This window comes from Triticum urartu, chromosome 3A, assembly GCF_056163025.1.
Source record: "Triticum urartu cultivar PI428250 chromosome 3A, HENAU_Tu73, whole genome shotgun sequence".
Classification (NCBI taxonomy): Eukaryota; Viridiplantae; Streptophyta; class Magnoliopsida; order Poales; family Poaceae; genus Triticum; species Triticum urartu.
This window is the reverse complement of record NC_141875.1, coordinates 370,996,699-371,002,780: the sequence shown is the minus strand read 5'-3', so window position 1 is coordinate 371,002,780 and position 6,082 is coordinate 370,996,699. Positions and strand designations below refer to the sequence as shown.

Here is a 6,082-nt window from a genome sequence, read left to right as displayed (position 1 = left end):
GCGGGAACTCTTATTCAATCGTATGCACATGATAGGATACATAAATTGAATAAAATCATTTGCATGGTAGATATATGATTTTGAGATGAAAAAGGTTGCAACATACTACTTGGAAGGGTGATTTAAAGATAGATAGCATTCCTCTCTTTGCGTGCAATAAAGAATAATACTCCCTCCATTTTTATATACAAGGCCACTATGGGATATACATTTTGCATCTATACAAAGCCACCAACAGTAATCGAGGCAAAGTTAATGAATTTTCACATACTTGCATGAATGCAGTCATAATGACAATCAGCTACTTCCTCCACTCAGTTTCTTTACATGCATGCGGAGTATTAATGATCCCAGTAAACAAGAAGAAAAATTGACTTGTAAAATAGGCATTAAATTTTACATTGGTACCTGTAATTTAAATTTGTGGTCTTGTATACAAAAATGGAGGGAGTATATTGTCCAAGCGATTCTACCTGGCAATTTGCAGCGACCGCAGTACTGGGAGAGTGACGATTTAATCGATCCGATGGATTCACTAGTTTGAGAACCACCGTACACGACGCCGATTATCCTCTGCCATCGACCAAATCAACAATTAGAGCAAATTTAATGGGGCGATTTATTTTGTTTTTCTGGATCATCTGGACAGAAAACTTAGCTTAATGGGGTGAGCCAAACGGACGTACATGTCCATCTGTTGTCCGTTTGTCATCTGCCTAAATTTGAGCCACAAATGGATCCACGATGGACAAAGGTAGGCGCTCCCCTCATCCGCTGCTACCCTCTCGTGTCCGCCCTGGTCCTACTAGTCAGTGACACAGCACGGGCCGCTCAACCGGGAACTGCAGCCGAGTGCCGCCACGAGCCGCCGTCCTCGACGGCGAGGCCTCCGCCTCCTCCCTCGTCCTCGCCGGCGAGGCCTCGGGTCACTGGCCAAGCCGCCGCCGCCATGCGGCGGCGGCTGTGGCGGCTGGATCTCGCGTCGTGCGCGGACGGCGGCTGGAGCTCGCGTCGTGCGGCTGGAGTTCTGGGTGCCGCTACCCTGCACATGCGACCCTGTCGGAGGGGACGATACTGGTGCTCAACCGCATGCCCGACGCCAAGAGCCTCCTCGTCGGCCAGGTCTTCGACGTGCCGCTCCGAGGTATACCGCCACAAAGTTCTCTCTTTTCTTGTTGCTAACCTGCTATTACTTCAAGATTCAACCCTTTTACAATGCATTTTGCCTTCTTCTTTTTGTGCTCCATCTCAGCGGCGCTGGAGCTCGCGTCATGCGGCCGCGGCTGGAGCTCGTGTCCTCCACCGGCACATGCGGTGCGAGGAGGGGCATGGCGACGGTGCCGGCGAGACAGGGCGCGTGCAGAGCGGGTGCTGACTGGTGTTGCTCCGTCCGTGCATGTCCGCATTTGTGTCCCGCATTGGATGCATCCTCCGTCCGCGCCTGTCCGCGGCATGTCCGCTACGCAGACGAAAGACACAAACAAACAAAAGGGGACAAAATACGTGTCCGTTTGGTCGCCCCATTAAAGTTTCTCTTACAGCGGCTCCACTGTTTCTCACAGGATTTGTGGATGCGTGGCATGTGCCACTGGAACTGGGTGGCAATGTGGCATGCACGGGAAGCACCCGATCGCCTAGTTGCCCGATCTCCCACTTTTGGAACCAAAAGCCAGGATGTCGAAGAAGCCAGAGGACAAAGCTACTGAATTTGTTCTGGATGGGTCGTCCAGTCCAGCCATGACTGGGACAACAACTCAGCACATACTCGTAGCTGATGCGTCATCTTTCATGGAGACTTCAGATTTCGATTGGAGGGAAGATGGGTGTTTTCATCTGCAATGTAAATACATAATACACACCCGAGTCTTCATATTTTGGGCACGTGCTGGTGGTTCCGGCGACGGCGAGTTGATGGCTTGACACTCGAACACCGTCTAGTAAGATTTGCGGCTGCGGATCGTCGTCGCCTATCTCGCCCGGGGACTGCGGAGAGCGGAGAGTCTCTGCCATGGATGGGCTCCTCTTGGTATGGTTTGTGGTCGCTGGGTGAGACCTCCATAAAACGAAGTGCGAGATCTCTTTGGAGGAACAGACGTAGATGTGTGTGAACTGTCATGAAGAGATGGAGGGTGCTTCAGAGTGTACTGGAGGGAGATGGGACTCCACAGTTCGTTCATTCCCCGTTGGCTTGGTATGTATTTATGATGACAGATGAATGGCTTTGTCGATACTGATAACGAAAGACGGACAGGAACCAATGCGTATGAAAAAGAAATTAAATAAGGTTGCATTAGTTCGACGGAGAAGATGAATAGGATCAAGTAATGGGTGGGGGAATGATCACTGATAATATACTGATTGCTTAGGAATGCATACATAAGATCAAGAATAAAAGAGCTGGCCAGTCGAGTCTTTGTGCCGTCAAGTTGGATATGCACAAAGCATATGACAGGGTAGAGTGGTGTTTCCTCCGGAATATGATGATTACCTTGGGATTTTATGAACAATGGGTGGAGATGATAATGGCTTGTGTTAGCTCTGTTAAATATAATGTGAGATTTAACTCTCACGAGACGGACTCGTTTATCCCTACTCGTGGGATTAGACAAGGGGATCCACTGTCCCCTTACCTTTCCTACTTTGTGCAGAAGGTCTATCCAATCTATTGCTGTTTGAAGAAGAAGCTGGTGACATAGAGGGAATCAAAATATGCAGAAATGCACCGTCAGTATCACACCTATTATTCGCTGACGACTCTTTGATTCTTATGAAAGCAGACGTGTTAAATGCAGCTTCCTTACAACATGTTCTGGATACTTATTGTCCGAGTTCAGGCTAACTGGTGAGTCTAGCAAAATCAAGTGTCTTCTTCAGTCCTAACACAACTGCCACTTCTAGGGATGAAATCTGCCATGAACTACACATTGATACGGAAGCTTTGTCCGATAAATATCTTGAACTCCTTGCTATGGTAGGGGCAGATATAAGCGACTGTTTTAAACAATTCTATGAGAGGATTAAAGAAATATTACATGGTTTGATGGAAAAGCAGCTATCAACTAGTGGGAAAGAGATTCTTCTTAAGTCAGTAGCCCAGGCCATACTTGTCTTTGCTATGTCAGTGTTTTGCTTAACTAAGGGGGTCTGCAAAGATATCACAGACTTGATCGCCCAATTTTGGTGGGGAAATGATGAGGATCATAAGAGGATGCATTGGTACACTTGGTGGAAATTGTGTTATCCGAAGAACGAAGGAGGGATGGGGTTCCGAGACCTCTACTCGTTCAATTTAGCAATGCTCTCGAAACAATCTTGGCGCCTTATCACCAATCCTGGATCTTTATGTGCTTGAGCCCTAAAGGCAAAATATTTCCCAAACTGCAGTTTGCTTCAAGCAACCCTTAAAAATGGAGCATCGTTTACATGGCAAAGTATTATGAAAGGATTGGAGACTTTCAAACTGGGATACATCTAGAGGGTTGGAACGGGTGAAAGAATTAATATATGGAACGATCCATGGGTGCCAGCAAGCCCGGACCGAAGAGTTATATCAATCTGTGGTCAGACAGTGATTACATCAGTTAGTGATCTTATTGATCCTACTATAGGACAGTGGGATGAAGAACTTCTTCAAACTGTGTTTAATCCCGTGGATGTTGGAAGAATCTTGCAAATCCCACTAAACCTGAACGCATTTGAGGATTTCATTGCATGGGAACCGAAGCGGAAGGGCTTTCTCAGTTTGTTCGGCGTACAGAGTACAATGGAGGCGAACTTATCAGGCACATGCAAATTACTTCCAGAGGCCAAGTGAATCAAAGATGCCAGAAATATGGGCCACACTATGGAAGATTCAGATTCCATGGAAAGTCTCTATTTTTTGTTGGCGAGCTCTTCATGGAATATTGCCGCTGAAGTCTATTCTTACAAACAGACATGTGGGTTCTAATAGTGCATGTCCAATCTACCGATAGTCCGCTAAGGATATTAGGTGTAACGCCCTCGATGCGGCTATATCTCCTACATGTCGAAGCATGACTTAGAGGCATAACCGCATTGAAAGCAATGTCGCAAGTAAGGTAATCTTCACAACAACCCATGTAAATAGATAAAAGGGGAAGGATACATAGTTGGCTTACACTCGCCACGTCACACAAATACATGAATAACATTACAATCATCCAACACACTCATGGTCCGACTACGGTACCAAAATAAAGATCAACCCCCATATGCGACAAAGTCACCGATCGCCCCAACTGGGCACCACTACTGATCATCTGGGAAAGATACACAGTAACAGCGAGAGTCTTCATCGAACTCCCACTTGAGCTCAAGCGCATCGTCTGGAGCGGTATCATCGGTCCCTACATCTGGTTTTGGAAGTAAACTGTGAGTCATGGGGACTCAGCAATCTCGCACCCTCGCGATCAAGACTATTTAAGCTTATAGGTAAGCCAAGGTATGATGTGGAGCTGCAGCAAGCGACTAGCATATTTGGTGGCTAACCTGTTCACAAAAGAGAGCGAGAAGAGAAGGCAAAAGCACGGTCGAACAACTATGATCAAGAAGTGATCCTAGAACAACCTACGTCAAGCATTACTCCAACACTGTGTTCACTTCCCGGACTCCACCGAGAAGAGACCATCACGGTTACACACGTGGTTGATTCATTTTAGTTAAGTTAAGTTTCAAGTTATCTACAATCGGACATTAACAAATTCCCATCTGCCCATAACCGCGGGCATGGATTTCGAAAGTTCAAATCCCTGCAGGGGAGTCCCAACTTAGCCCATCACAAGCTCTCACGGTCAACGAAGGATATTCCTTCTCCCGAGACATTCCGATCAGGCTCGGCATCCCGGTTACAAGACATCCTCGACAATGGTCAAACTAAACCAGCAACACCACCCAGATGTGCCAACAAATCCCGATAGGAGCTGCACATATCTTGTTCTCAGGGCACACCGGATGAGCAAGACGTCGAGTATGCCAGCCCAGAGTTGCCCCTAGTAGCCCCGGACATCGCTCGGTTGGACCAAACACTTAGAGAAGCACTGGCCCGGGAGGGGGGGGGGGTTAAAATAAAGATGACCCTTGAGTCCGCGAAGCCCAAGGGAAAAAGGTTAGGTGGCAAATGGTAAAACCAATGTTGGGCATTGCTGGAAGAGTTTTATTCAAGGCGAACTGTCAAGGGGTTCCCATTATAACCCAACCACGTAAGGAACGCAAAATCCGGGAACATAACACCGATATGACGGAAACTAGGGCGGCAAGAGTGGAACAAAACACTAGGCATAAGGCCGAGCCTTCCACCCTTTACAAAGTATATAGATGCATTAAGATAAGCAAGATAATATAGTGATATCCCAACAATAAACAATGTTCCAACAAGGAACGATCTCCAATCTTCACCTGCAACTAGCAACGCTATAAGAGGGGCTGAGCAAAGTGGCAACATAGCCAATCAACGGTTTGCTAGGACATGGTGGGTTAGAGGTTTGACATGGTAATTTGGGAGGCATGATAAGCAAGTGGTAGGTATCGTAGCATAGGCATAGCAAAAGAGCGAGCATCTAGCAAGCAAAGATAGAAGTGATTTCGAGGGTATGGTCATCTTGCCTGCAAAGTTGACAGAGTTGACTTGATCCTCGTAAGTGAACTCAACGGGCTCCTCGTTCAAGAACTCGTCTCCCGGCTCTACCCAAACAAGAACAACAAGCAAACGGAACACAATCAACCACGTGCAATGCTCAAGCAATATGATGCAAACATGGTATGATATGCGGGATGCGGTATGTGATGCATATGCAAGATTTGAAAAGGAATGATTGAACCTGGCCTCAACTTGGAAACCCAAGAGTGCCACTGAAAAGTTGAGGTAATTTCGGTTGAAATCGATATAAAGATCACCGGAATCGGATGCACGGTTTGGAAATGGCAAGCAAAACAAATATGGCACCGGTCTGCGATAATTAGCAAGTAGCCAACTAAATGCAACAAGGTAAATATTCTACAGCACTCGAACATGACAACAAAATACATGGCAGGTATCCACTCATGATGCTTGACAAAAGATGAA

The 6,082-nt window shown here is 46.8% G+C and overlaps 1 non-coding gene across 1 annotated transcript; it reads left to right on the top strand.

Moving 5' to 3' along the window:
- Nucleotides 1-966: 966 nt before the first annotated feature.
- Nucleotides 967-3,965, top strand: LOC125548384 (uncharacterized). Its single transcript, XR_015618969.1, has 2 exons — nt 967-1,144; nt 1,253-3,965. It is a non-coding gene; the product is annotated as an uncharacterized LOC125548384 (transcript).
- The last annotated feature ends 2,117 nt before the right edge of the window (nt 3,966-6,082 follow it).